Source organism: Agelaius phoeniceus, chromosome 3 (genome assembly GCF_051311805.1).
Source record: "Agelaius phoeniceus isolate bAgePho1 chromosome 3, bAgePho1.hap1, whole genome shotgun sequence".
NCBI classification, from domain to species: Eukaryota; Metazoa; Chordata; class Aves; order Passeriformes; family Icteridae; genus Agelaius; species Agelaius phoeniceus.
The window spans coordinates 93,075,694-93,090,556 of NC_135267.1; the positions used below are offsets into that span (position 1 = coordinate 93,075,694).

The following is a 14,863-nucleotide window of genomic DNA, read 5'->3' on the forward strand; positions in this document are numbered from 1 at the left end:
TGCCTTTATATAGTGCACTAGAATTTAGCTTATATATGTTTTTGGAGTGTCTGATGGATGCTGCCCTCAAATACCATTTTAGCATCCATTTTAGAGTTTTATTACAGTTAATAATCTTACATGTTTATCCTCAAGGGGAAAAACATGAATGTAAGAAGTCAGAATTTATTTTCCTTCAGAAATGTGAGTGTATGTATGTCTTTGTGCAGATGCAACTCTGAGCAAATTAATTATTTCTGAGGAGTCTAAAGACTTCTAATGTAATTCATCAGGATTGCCTTGCTTGGCACATGCTATTCAGTTACAGGAACTTATAAATCCCAGTAGCTGTGGGTTATTTTATGACATAGCAGTTTTCACCAGTGATGTGATGGTCATCTATTCCATGTTTTCTATCCAAAGAAATAAATGTGTCTGTGTGCTCATAAATATGATGCTGGAAAGTTTATGGGATAGTGTCTGTGCTGAACCTCTCAAATATCAGAAGTAGTGTGTCTGAAGTGTAAGCTTTGCCTCCACTCAGCATGTTTTTGAATCTTTTTTTAATAGCTGAAGAAGATTGATCTTGAAACTGTTGAGTTTAAAATGCAAATGGCGCTGTATAGTTTTGTGTTGTACCATCTTCTATCCTGGGATAAAATTGTTTCTAGTGGAAATGCCCTTTATTTACTTCCAAAAATACCCATTAAAAAATGGTGAACTCTGTTTTGGGCCAAAGGTGGGCTTCTCCTTCCCCAGGAGACAGTGCAGGGTGTTGGAGAGCGTGGCTCTTGGTAGGGGCTGTGGGAGCAGACTACATAAATGAACATGGCAGAAGGCAAATGAGAAACTCCAACTCACCACACATTTGTGTGTGGTGAAAATCTGCACCCTGTCACACAGTCATGTCTGTACATACAACTCAATAACCCAATTCAACATTCCTGCATTGTTCATCAATTTTTGCTTTTCTTACTGATCCCCAGCCAGTTCTAGCTTACTTCTTGCTCTTGATTGTGAACATTTTCCTCTTTCCTTGCTATGTGGAGTAAAGTAATGATCCCAGCAAGCTTAAAAACAGCAAAGCTATTAACACTGCCCTTTCACTGTTAATTAACATATGAAGTTTCAGAAGAAGGACTCTAACCCGTGTAGTTTTTGTGTGGTGGAGATGCTAAAGGGAAAGCACTAAACCTTACTTGTCTAAGCACAGATAGCTGAAATCTTTCTGTAAGGTGCTTCTCAGAGTGGAAAAGGAAAGCCTCTAGTTGTGTTACAGAGCCCTGAGCAGAAGTGATAGTTAGCATCTCTACTTTTGAAAAAATAAGCAAGTGATGTTAATGAAGATAAAGCAGAACAGCATCATTCACAAAAATTAGTTTCCTATGAAGTCTGATGTTCAGCCCACTGAAACTGGGATTGCAGGTGGGGTAGTTAGGTTTGGCCAAACTGTGTTTGCTGCCAGCTAAGGTTGGCATCTCAACTCTGCTCTTCTGTTGGGGGGGTTCCTCCTTCTTCCTTTCCCTCCCCCTGGGCTTGCTCAGGCACGTTGTCTCCCTCACCTCTTGGTGCTGGGCAGTGCTGCTGTGCTCAGACCTGTGCCAAACACTGATGTAAGGAGGAGAGTCTAGTGAGAGCTGTGGAAAGAGGCAAGTGTGAGAAGGCAGCTCAGCCCAAAGTGTTAATCTGCAGCCTTTGGAAGGCATTTGTGAGGTCAGGGTGCTGCAGCAGTGTGGAGGCTGCCTGAGATCATTTAGGAAGTATGATGTCCTTGAAGAGAAATGCGGTTCTCCTCTCACTGTGCCATGCTTACAGAGCTGTTGTGGCTCTGACTCCCTGACTGTGTCCCTGTAGGCAGAGCAGCTGTCATTGGGCTTTGAACATCCTGTAGTTCAGGCCACTAGTTTCCATTTCTTCCCCTTCCTCCAAGTGGTGGACATGTCCTCAGTCTAGCAGATGTTTGTCTCCTTGCTTGCACTGTAGACTTTTTGCAGATTGTAGTAAAAAAATCTTGGCGGAGTGTTGGTGCTTGTTGGTGCTGTCCTTGAGGAGAAAGGGCTGCTAGGTGAGGCTGAGCTGGCTGTGAGCAGCTGGCACACACTTGGTGTAACAGGTTAAATCTGTTGGCTTGCATTGCTTCTGCTTCTAAAATGTCCTTGGGAAGAGCGGTGCTTTTAGCCAGCTGCTGTTGGGGTGAGTCTGGTCATACACTGGCATCGGGGTCATGGTCTTTGTGCTGGGCTTGGGGCATCAGCCAGCTCCTAAAGAAAGCCCCCAGTCCATCTAGCGAAATTTTCCTGTTATATTTCCTATTCTATTTCCTATTTGGGGCATGGTGGTGCCCTACTTTTGCCCATTGGGGGCGGAGGAGGGGGTTGGTGTGAAGCCATTTTTGTGGGTTTGCCATACTGAGGAGGTGGTGTGTTTTAGGATGTTGTGATAGCTTTGCTGAGTCAAACAGCTATTGTGTGGCTGCTGGTGACTGGAAAGAATTGTCCTCCTGCAAGTGTGATATTTTATAAGTTTAAGGTCTGATTGTTGTAAATGTGGCTCTCTTGAGACACTTAAGTTGCTATTTAACCAAACTGGCAAAACCACACGTGTTTGACTTCAAGGAGTTTTGCCCACCAGCTCTGTTGATCTTACCCTTTCTCAAGATGCTGCGGTACCTGCACTGGCCCTCCTCTGTGCTTGGGGTTGAGCCCACAGTAAGTGAGGGAGGACTCTCTCAGCTTTTCTAATGCTTATGGCAGAAGGGAGGAAGTGGTAGATACCAATCTTGCCCTCTCACACAGCTTTCCACACGCATCTTGCTGCTGGTGGCCACCCAAACTGTCCCCTAGAGATGCTGCCCTACTGTGACTAATTTCCTGGCTTCTAATTTGAAAATGAAGTTATCAAAGTTGTGCCAAGTTCCAGCTTTTGTTGTATCTGAAAACCTAGAAAGCATACTTCTGGGAAGAGGTGTTGGATATCGGTTGGTTTGGGGTATTTCTGGTCATTGGAAGACAGGAAGGGGATTAGTAAGTGTTGAGGATTTGACTAATTTAATTGGTGCACCTTGATTTTAAAATCAAGACTTAGTGCATTGGAAGTAGTAGATGCAAAGTCTGTAAGGTACAAAGACTAATCAAAGCTGTGATTGTTAAAGATTTGTACTGTTGCTTCTAATGCCATAAAAGCTGAATATGATTGGTGAGATAATCAACCTGTGTGATAAACAGGTTATCTTTCTTCTGTTGTTTATACAAATAGTTTTGTTTGTAGTATTTTGTGGACTGCAGTATTTAGTGACCGTGCATGTTAGACATAACTGTTAGTTAAACTTGCTTGGGAAATATTTTAACTAATAGATGTACAAGCATGTGAATGTAGTGAATTCTTTATGAATTGTTTTGTTTTCCTAGCTATAAAAATGTTCTAGTTAAGGGAAATAACTTAGTAAGTAAATATTACTCTTAAGGATAAAATTTTTTATTTTCTTATGTGTTTTTCCTTTGGGATATGTGTGTGTGTTTTAAAGAGTGCTCAGTGAATAAAAATTCATGCTTGGAGTATTGGTGAGTTGGTAATGCAAGGTCAGATATTTGTATTACTTATACAGCCACTAGTTTAAAAATAAACAAATTCTAATATGCATTTCATGTATATAAACAACTGCAGATGTTGTAAAATACAAAGCACAGAGTAGAATAACAGAGGTAAGCTTTAAATGTAGATGCACAGAATTAACTGAGATGGCTGGGGAAGCAGATTTAGAAAAACAGGTATTGAGATGGCTCCTTTCTTTATTTGAGCAATTCAAATGTCAGAAATAGTCTTAGAAGGAAATTTTTATGGCTTGTACAGTTTCAATATCTGAAAACCGTTTTTACCAGATTTTGCATTTATTGGTGGAGCTATAAATAAATGCAGAATAATTTTGCTGGGCTCCATGGAGTTCTTGCAGATCAGTATCAGCCCAACAGCTCTCTGAATCTGGCCTCACTTTCTCCTTGGCTGGAAGAGCCAGTTCTTAAAAACTGTGGCAAAACTAGCTAAGCATTAATCTTGCACAAATTGGTTAATGAGGGGCTTTTTTTTTTTGTTTTTACTTAAAAGATATCTTTTTCAGACAGACAGTTTCCTGGGAATGCTGGGAGAATCAGTTAATTGAGCAGTTTCCCATTACCAGTCTTAGTCCCAGCTTTTGAAAAAGCAAAATACAACCTCCCCCCTGCCCCAGCCTCTGAGAAGCCCACCAGACAGCCAGCCTTCCCTCTCCAGGGGCACCCCAGCCTGAGCACCCCTGAGAGAAATGTGCAACACAGAAAACTCAGCAGTTTGGTAAATGAAGTAAAGGAGAAAATAAAATTCTTGCTGTTTCAATGTGGAAATCAAGAGAGAAATATCAAGGTTGGCTGTATGTTAGCCTAAAAATCAAGGTTAGGAAGTTCCTTGAATAGTATGAACTCAGCAATTTTTGCAGGGAACTGCTTTTAGATTGCCTGGCTCTTCAGGAATTGGTTGATAAATTTTAATTTTAGCAAAAAATGATTCAGTCAGTTACCTAAAATAACATTTTTGCTAATGCCTTGCCCCAGTGTAAAGCATTTGAAGTTAAAAAAAAAACAAACCCACTTTTTTTTCCTGTATTTCTTCTGTCTTTAAAATTGTCTCTATGATCTGCCAGCAAGCTGTGAAATGGTTGTGACAGTCACTATCTTGACTTAAGCCCTGTATGGAGACTCCACGGCAGGGAGTGCAATCATGCGATAAGCAGAGTAGTGAAACACGTCTTCATTGCTGCATTTAGCTGCTTTCTGCCCTTTTTCTCATGGGCTTTGGCAGGATCAGGACCACAAATTAGCTTCTCCATACACTGCTTGTGACCCTTGACTGAGCAGGGTAAAGGAAAGAAAAGATGGACTGTGTGCTCATAGAGACACTGCAAATAAGAGGACAGTTCACCTCTAATTGTAGCTTCTGGAAGTGCAACTTTTATTGAGTTGCTGTTAGGGGAGGCTTGGTGAGATGTAAAATGGACTTGTCCTGACTGCCTCCAGTGATCCCAGCACTGCCTGTCCTGTGTTTCTTGGGTTAAGAAAAGTAAAGCGAGGCAGCAGGAAGCAAGGATGTAAACTTCTCAGAAGCAGAAGGAAAATAATGACATCACTGTTTTTTCAAACTTTGAGCAATCTTAAAGTTCTAGAGGTGTTTTCATCATATCTATTTCATGAGGAAAAATGTGTATTTTTCATAGCACTTGATGTGATCATATTTTTAACTTTTTACAGTGCTGACATTTACAGACGTGGCAACTGCTTTGAAATAGTGTTTCTTTTATTACAGATCTGATTAGTTGGGAGGGAATGGGAATTAGAAATTTTTATAACAAGTACTGGCAGTATCTCACGCCCCCCCTTTAAATATCTTCCGCTTTAATTTTTTTTATTTGTCGTCATTTTGTGAGGTGCATGTTATCCACTGAAATAGAAGTACATGAGGCAGTTGGAATTCAGCATTCTTGTGAAGTAATCTGTTTCAGCAAAAAAAAAGGCTGTGAAGCTTTTAATAAAAAGTAAAGAGAAGAAGTTATGAAAGTTTCTGATTCTGGAAACCCACTTTTTCCTCTGAAAATTTTACTTGTTGGTGTAATTCTTTAAGTAGGTTGTACTGCTTTTGAAAAAATTGATGCTGAATGAATATCATGGATAATATAGAAGCTTTGTAGGATGTTCACTGACCTACCTAAAAAGCCCAAGAGAGATAATTACAACCTTTGGTAGTCTACATGTAAATGCATTTTGCAAACTATTTTCCTTGCAAAAAATACAAACCAGTTACTTTTTGGAATCTGTATGCATGTGGAAAATGGACTGTAAGAGAGATGCCTATTTCAGGCAATTTTTGATGAGTTCTAGATTAAAAAAAATAAAATTATGGCATATTAAATTATTAGGCATCTTTACTAGGATGGTAGGAAGATTTATGGTGCAATGAAATATTGCTGCAACCTAATTTAGAACTTGACAAATCTGGTTTTATAGGGTTGAATTATGAGGGATACCTCATTACTTGTGGGGAAAACTTCTTTTATTGTTATTTTTGGCACCCTGGTCTTCTCTTTGGTTGAGCTGTGCTCTGTAGAAGCTGCGTTGGGCAAGATGTCTCAGCTGATCCTTTTTCAAGGGAGCTGTGCAGGATGAAGTCATAATTAAGGATCACATCCTGGCAGGCCTTTCTTACCACGTGTGGTTGCTGATTTCAAGTTAAATGCTTGCAGTCCTCATTGCTCCTTGGTCAGAAATGTAGTTTTTCTTAAAATCACAGATTTGTACTTCATTGTGAGATACTCCTTACTGATAATGAATATCAGCTATCTATATATACAGTATCAGTAGTTATAGAAAATTTACCTCCACCAAAATTACATGTGTACTGCCTTTTTTTTAATCTTCTTTTCCTTTCTTCTGCATATGAGCCTCTTGATTGCACAAGGGCATGCTTTGAGCTCAAAGAGGCAATTTATGTGGAGTATGACCTGGCATTATGGCTTGCAGCAGTAAATAGAGAACATTAAAAAAAATCCCTTTTTTTTCAGTTTAGGAAGTGTATAAAAATTTTGGGGTAGCAAATACTTCGATCCTCTTTGGAGACTGCTGATAATATTCGTACAGTGCTGTTTACAGGTTCTCAGTTGAGAAAAAAACTTGGAAACCAAGTTTGTGCATTCAGCTAAACTGAAGAGGAAATTTTACGTAGAAATAGTATTTCTTTCTAGGGTAATACAGAGTTCCTTGTGCATTGTTTCCCCCACTGAACTGACATGCAGAGTGATTGATCTTAAGCAAGGTGCACACACATGTAACTACATCTGTATGCACATGCAAGAGCATGTGACAATGGAAAACAAAGCCACAGGCTTTGAGGTCAGGCAGTAAATCTTTTGAGGACCTTTTCTCCTCATTTCTGTGGGACAGAAGTTTCAGCTGCTCCCGGTGCTGTTACCTGACCCTGTGGCTCCACAAGTGTGCTGTATGAGGTGTTTTGCCTGCTCCACAGGAGGAGTAAGGCATTGCTGGATGGCTTATGTGGTCAGGTATGAGTAGCAGAGGAAGTGTGTGCATTTAGGAGACTCTCATATTGAATACCTAAATGACCTACTGACAAGCACGTCTAAGGAGAGTCGCAGTTTGGGGTATGTTGAATGTGCACTATGTTATGCACTTAGCTTCAACTATAAACCATTTGCTGAGTTTTAGTGACTCTGATGTTTAGTCTTTGTCCCCTCCCGCCCATGTTTAGACATTAATAGCCAAGTATTTTGCCTCTGTATGTAGCCTTAAGTTGCACTTTTTTTCTGATGTAGTCATCAGATCAAATTATTTATAAAATGAGGACATCCTTTTGGACTTCGTGTGTAAACAGTCTTTTAAATATGTGCACAAGCAGAGAGATTTTTCTCTGTTTATCCACAGTTGAAGGCTAAACATTAATAAATGCTAACGTTTTTTTTCCCCCCTCGTTCTTTGCTGAATTTTTCCCTTTAAGGTTCAGATTCCTTCTCTAGATTACCAAAGAAATTTCCCCTTGCCCTTGATCAAGATACTGGTTGTATTATGTCTCTGCTACTGTGATTATTGTGAGCTAGAGTAAGCGAGTGGTTTCTCTGGAGTGGTTCCTGCTGGACAGGTATTCATCAAAACCACGTCTACAATGCTGGCACGTGCGTTTGAGGGTAGGATCTACTGTCTTCAGGCAGTATGGTGACTCCAGGATTCTAAATTCTGGAATTACCAGTGAGAACTGGAAATATGCCACCAGCTCAACAGAGTACCATTCGAAATTTCCTTGGAGCCAAGTTTGCCTTGGGCTTGGCTTATTTCTAAGATATCTCAACAGGCAACACATTTGTAGTATGGATTTGGGGATGGTGAGGAGGGATTCTCAATAAAGATCAGAGGTGACTGATGATGTCTCAAACTGCTGCAGCAGAGACACTCTCCTTTTGCTCTCTCTGCTTTTTGAATATGTTTTGCTGGAAACTGGGAGATGCCCATCCAAGATGCTGCCTTCAGCTGGAAGGGGAGATGGAGAAGCAAGCAGTAAAACAGCGTTTGAGAAACGTGCATCTTGCATAGTTTTTAAAGGTACCTACTGCTGTCAGGCTAATTTCATTTGTATGTTTGTTTCAGCTTTCTGGTTTTTGTTTTTTGCCTATTTTAACCAAATTTGAAACATTCTCTTAGCCAATGACAGCAAGGTTTGCAAATCAAAACCAAATCTGAGCATAGCATTACACTTGAGTGAGCTGTGCTAATCTAAGACAAGCTTCTGTTTCCTGCTTGGAGCTTCTCCCCCATGCTCTCGTTTGGCACATGTACAGCCCTGTGTGCTGACAGCCACCTTTGAGGCACAGATCAGTTAAAGAAGTGTCTGTGGTGGCAACTGCTCCAAGCTCAGTATTTCATGTGCTTATTGGCTACCTACTGGTGGTTAGGAAGAAGATATTTGGAGTCATGTAGGCTAGAGTAAAGTCCTACATTTGTGAATTAACAGCCGTAATGGAGTGATATCAGGTCCTTTTTGTGTTCTTATGATCAGACATTTCTGCCAATGAAAGTATTTCCCATAAGAAGTCAGAGTGCAAGCCGTGTGTGAGAGGAATATTTTAGGCAGTGAATATGTTGAACTGATAGTCCTGCATAGCCCAGCGCTGTGGTTTGCATAAAAGCAGCCCCTTAAAGACCCTGTGGTCTCATGTTCTATCAGCAACTCTGTGACTGACTTTCACTTTCCCTACAGTACATGAAGAGATAGAGAAGAGAATTTGCCATCAGTTTTCTCTCCTTGCATTTTTCCAGACAGTTTGGCCTCAACAAATTGTACAGCCTCCCTCTTGTCTGCGTGGGAGAGCACAGACTGCTGCTGGCGGCAAGGAGGAGAGATTAACATTCATCTGTTCTCTCCCCACTCGCTTTTCCATCCCGTGGGCATGGGAGACTTATGAATGTTCTGCTCCTTTGGGGTGTGTTTCTACTCACTGCCCTGATGGGAAGACCACAGAGACACCAGTAAGGTTGTGCAAGTTTCACATTGCTGATTAAGAAGGCATATGAGGAAGTCAAATGCAGCGTTTCCCTAGAAGAGGTCAGAGAGGAAGATGGAAGGACTGGCATAAGCCTTAGGTTGCTCGCTTGCTCAGAGATCTCCTTTTCCAGAGTCTGTGCACTTTGAGGGCTTCATGGAAAGTCTGCCTCCTCACTTTGGTCTTCCATGAAAAGTGTGTTTAGACACACTTTGAGAAGTCCATTCCAAGCAGAGACACGTTCTTCTTTGATCTTTACTCTCTGTTTTAGTTTTGCATGTATAGCCAGAAAATCTGATGGGGAATATGGGGAAAGAAATTATGGGAGGGTTTTGTTTATTTTTGGGGTTTTTTTAAGGAAAGTTTTTTCTGATGTAGAAGCTGAAGTTGATACTGTATAAACGTCTATAGTATCAGTACATAGCAATGATATTACACTCAAATGTAAGATAAGGAGTTTTACTTTCACTTTGTGGCATTGTGAGGGACAAGGAAGGGTTTTGCAAACACATCTTTCTGAATGACCCTGCTGCAAGGACAGCTCTCTCTGCCATTGTCCTTTGGTGCCCATTTACCCTACCTAGGAGTCAGGTGGGTGCACACCATGAGGAGTGGTGTGTCTGCTTGCTCCTGCTTCCTTCTGCACGACACCAGCCTGCCTGTGCAGGAGCAGCAGTGGCCTTGTTGTCCTGCTGCTGCCAAATTAGGGGGTCAATCTTAAGTAGAAGCCAGATATTCCTTCTCCTGCTGCTCCCCATCCTCAATGGGGAATGGTTGATAAGTCAGCATTTGCTAATTTAGCACTGTGGAAGGTTTGTCCTTGATGAAATGGAGTTGGGAGGTCTTCCTCCTTCCTCAGTTACTAGTTCCTGCAGGAGAGAGGGCAGTAGGCCTCTTCCCATCATTTCCAGTGCTAGCCACTGCCTAGTGGGTTGTGATGAGCCAAGTGCCACTGCCACTGGCTTGGAGGTGATGAATCTGCCAGTGTGGACAGCAGTTAAAAGAATTGCAGAATGTAGGGAGCCTTATGAGTGGGCAACCAGCACCTTGCATGAGGTGGTGGAAGAGTACAGTTGTGGTAATTTTTTGAAAGGTACATTGAGGATTTTACCTGGGGTATGCATGTCTGTTACTTACAGTGGCAGGGAATTTCTATAGAGCTTGTTTAAACTTCTGAAAGGATGTTGCTAACAGGCGTCAAGTGTGGTGAGGTCAGTACAAGAAGAACAAAACCTCCCATTCAGATAAAAGCAGGGAAGGGAAATACTGCCACGTGTGGGACTGCTTTAGGCTAAACTGGTCTGTGCAGTAATTTGTGCAGCTCTCCAGAAACGTACTATGGGTTTGAGCTCCCCAGCTCAGACAGGTCTATGCTCATGTTCCAGGCTTTGGGAAAGCAGGAACGTCACCATCTGTGTCCTACTTCATTTGAAAAAGAAACTTTAAAAAAATCTTGAATGCCAGCCATCTGCTGATAGTGCATCCAAACTTTATCCTGGTATCTGGGGACAGAGGAGGAGGAGAGTTTCTTAGGGGAGAGGCACTGTTGAAAGAGAAAGAGCTGCCTGTAGCTGGGGTGCTCCTGGATCCAGAAACCATCAGGGGAGCATGTGCAGGATGGCTTGGCATCTCAGTGCAGCCACTTTCTGTAGTACCAAAACAGTCTGGCCTAGAGAGAGTGAATCCGAGTCCCATCCTGTTGACAGTCTGCAACACTTGGTTTATGGATTATTAAGAGGAGATTTGAGCATTTCTGTGAAGTGGATACTCAGTGATGAGTGGTTAAAAGCAACCATATTGATGTTTGACACAAAAGGATAAGTCACTTTTTCCTTGTAGTCTGGTCATTGGGCATAATGTTGTTTCAGAAATACATTGGGTTGTGGTTTTCTACAAGCTGCCTATGAAAATAGGCCCACAGTCTCAGTGGGAACTAATATGGGCCCTTGGCTGGACACAGAGCAGGAACAGACTTGCTTCTCTTAAATTCTTATAACAAGTCTTCCCCAGCAAATGCCCACTGAATTTTGATTTGGTTATGAAGGTGCTTTTTCTGAAGTCAGCGTCTCATGTTTCTGTGTTGTATTCTCTTCTCCCCTGTATTACAGCAGTTGAGTGCTGCTTCTGCCCTGGTGGCTCTGTGTGAGTGTGAACACAAGTAAAGGCAGTAGAGAGTTAAAAAAAATCCATTAATTAAAATATTTACATTGGAAGCTGCAAAACATTTACTCTTTGAGTAAAACAAACTTCCCCATTGTTCTTGTATGATTGCTACAGTTGCTCTGAAAATAGCCAGGAAGAGGTTGTGCTCTGAGGAATTTTACTGGGTTGGCAGGGGAATAGGAGGGTAGGGATACTGAAGTGGGCTCTTGGTCAGTGGCTCTCTTTGTTCAATCTTTCTGTAATGTGGACAGAAGATCTCTTCTTCCTAAGGAAAAAAACCAAAAAAAAACCCAAAAAAAACCAAACAAATTTTTCTTTTAAAAAAAACAAACCCTATAGTGGTGTCATGAGTCGTCATATTATTCTGGTAATGCCAAAAAAATTAATGATTATCAGTATAATCTGAGAAAACGGTATTTACAGGATGAAAGGTTTATTTTTTAGCACTTAGGGGAAAAAGGAAGCACCCCAGAGCTGGCAATTTGGACACTGGCTGGGGACCACATGCTACCATCCCCATTTTGCTGGTGGGGAAATGGCAGTGTAGTGTGGTGAAGGATGTCACCTCTCTGTGGCACTGAGCCCCTGTGGGTTCCTGCTGGGGTTTGTTGACATCATGGCTGCAGCTGCTCGGTGTTGAAAAAAAAACCAAGTGAGGGTGCACCTATTTTTTCACTTTTTTACTTTAGGCACAGGGATACCTTTAGTATTATCATAACAGAAGAGGTAGGCAAACATGAAAGCTCTTTGCTTCAAATGCTTTAATTCCCACAGTATCTTCCCCCAGATAACTGGATTGAAAAACTAAGCATTGTTTGTTTGATTTTTTAATAGTATTCTCTTGTGTGCCATTTCACCATTGCACATCTCAGGCCTTTTCCACTCTGGCACTGGAGTAACAGGTTTCTGGAATTCGTGGACACTGGAACACTGGACACTGGAAGGGCTAAAAGAGTGTGAAGGAATTGCTTTGTTTGGTTTTTTAGGTCCTTGATTCACACTTCTCACTCTAGGCAAACCTTTAGAGTTTTTCAGATTGCCAGATGGGAGGTCTCTCTTCTGCCCTAGTGAGTCATGGACTGGCTGGATTGCAGGTCATGTCGTCTCTTCTTCATAGTGCCGTGGCACAGTGTTTGTTCAAGCCTGAGTCTATCCAGACTGTAAATTTTATTGACAATTTTAAGGCTGCAAATTTTTTTGGTTAGGTGTGTGGTATTCTTTCATCTGACCCCAAGTATGCCAGACTGTGTTATGTTTACTTATATTATGAAAACACCTCGGTTGCTTTGAAAGCTTGGTCTGTAAAGGAGTTAGGAAATTAAACGTACTTGTTCGGGTAGGCATCATTTAAACTTGAGCATGAGAGTTTTGTTCCATCCATTTCTTGCATGTTTTACTGTTATTTAAGAGAGGCTGCATGCTGACAGTTTCTTGGCCTGGAGATAAAAAGTGCTGCTTACCCAGGTTTGATAGTCTGATGGAAAATTGTCTCCACAATGTATAACACCACTGGGATTATTTCTAGCCATTACCGTTGGTCTCATTTTACAACTGTTCACATTATGTAATTTGATGCTCATTTAATTTAATGAGAGGATGCTGCAGACTTACTTATGACTCTGCAGGACAACCTGGATGCTTTGGCCACCTCTGTTAGCCCTGCCAAAGGAGGAAGAGCATGTTTCTTACAGGACATGTTACAACATCTTTAATACCTTTATTATCCATGCTTCCCAGATTGCTGCAAATGAGAAGGCGACTTGCCTGGGGTGTAGATTGTACTGGAATGGCAGGAGAACTTTAACCTTTTTTTTTTTCTTGAACTGCTTGTGAGACTTCTGTTGTAAGGTTATCAGGAGGTATTAATGGGCTTTTCCTTTTGTTGCAGATGGAATTTCATGACTTGCTGTATTTTGAATAGGACGAGGAGATGTGTCTGATAAGGTAAGAGAGAGGGTAAGATAAACATGTTCTTATACAAAGCTGTCACACTGGATGGTTTTTTGGATTGAGGATAATTTTTCTTTTCCTGGCAGAGCTATGCAAATAATTGTGATAATCTTTTTAAAATTAAATCTGCCTCTAAGCTTCTGAGCAGAAACCATCTCGTTTCTATATAGCTTCTGACCAGTTCTTTCTCCTGGTGAACTGATGTACAAAGGCCAGAAGACAAAAAGCGAAGCCCTTGCAGACCCAGGGGTTAGCAAGATAGTCACGCTATTATTTTAGAGCTTTTTTTTTTTAAGTAACAGAGGATGTAGAGAAGTTTTTCTTTCGTTTTGAGATATTGCCTCCCCCCACATCCCCACCCCAAGATATTCAAAAGTTCAAAAGATCTTTGAGCTGTTTTAAGTTCTACACCTTAAAACTTGTTTTTCTTGTTGAAGTATTCTCAAATTTGGACTGGTTTTTATTAGAACAGAGTATATATGTGTAGAAATGCTCTAGATTTGAGCTTAAATTAATATTTGCTGTCCCTAATGTGCTGAAGGAAACTGCAAGTTTGCTGATCTTCTAAAATTTATCTTCTAATAGCATTTTTAAAAGGTAGTGTTTAGGTGGATACTTTTTTCCTTACAGTTTCTACTTCAGAGGTCTCCACTGTTAGAGAGGAGTAGATGTCTGTAAAACTCTTAGGTTGGGAGAACCATATTTAAACAACAGAGAGCCAAGCACAAAAGTAGTATTACCTAGAGATTGTCACTGTCTTTCAATGTACAATCCACGCTGCAGCTATCCAGCTCTATCACTTGTTTGTTTCATTTTTGTCTCCCCCTTCTTCCTGAGTTCTGTACAATTTACAGGCCTCAAAAATCCCTATTGTTCTTTTTGGCTTTTGGTTGGAAAATGTCATGGAAACAGCTAAATGCATGATGCCATTGTATGAGGATCAGGACTAAATGACTTTTTCCTTGGATTCAGACATTTAGCTCTTGTAGACACTCTTGAGTTTTTTTGGTTTGACAGGGGTTTTTTTTGTTCTTTTTTCAAATAAGTTTTGTTTTCCAAGGAGGGTGGATTTATTTTTGGAGGGTGACTGCTCAAGCAAGAACTGAAAACTTTGAATGACTCTTGGCACTGTGCGGTATATGCAAGAATCAAAGACTTGGTGGCTGCCTGTTTTTTCTTTTTTTTTTGCAAGTATTAGACATTTTGTCCATTCAAACCACCCTCTTTCATGCCACTGTGGGATCTTGTTATGAATATTTTATCTAAAGGCTTATTCTCTACACGAAGGTGGTCTTGTGTGTGTATAGTTGGTGAAACACAGCTCTCCAGGTGAGAGAGCTTGCAGTGTGCAGCACTGTTACACAAAGCACCTCGAATACCTCATTTGTTATGTAAACAAGCTGCTTGCTTCACTTGCACGTGTTCCAACCAGTCCTTCTATCCTCCAAGAATGGGTAATTAAAATTGTTTTCAGGACCTCTTAGAGTTTCCAGCCCAACTGCACTGGCACCCCTATGCACCACCCCTGTTTGCACGGTGCCAACAGCACTGCTGTGCCTGGAGTGGCACTGCCACTGATGTGTGTGTGCTCTTGTTGAAAAGAAACATAGCTAGCATGGGACAGGTAGAAGTGCTCATGTTCAGGCTGCTTTGTTCAGATTCAGTTCACTGAGAAGTCTGTTTGTCCAGTGTCAAAGCAGT

The 14,863-nt window shown here is 41.2% G+C and overlaps 1 protein-coding gene across 8 annotated transcripts in view; it reads left to right on the forward strand.

The window, feature by feature from the left end:
• Nucleotides 1-14,863, forward strand: part of TRERF1 (transcriptional regulating factor 1) — a 97,894-nt gene that overhangs the window by 15,330 nt on the left and 67,701 nt on the right. For all 8 annotated transcript variants that reach the window (XM_077175860.1, XM_077175855.1, XM_054629288.2 and 5 more), the window contains one exon: nucleotides 13,101-13,156. The gene's annotated coding sequence lies outside the window, so the exon portion shown is untranslated. The remainder of the gene's footprint in view (nucleotides 1-13,100; nucleotides 13,157-14,863) is intronic.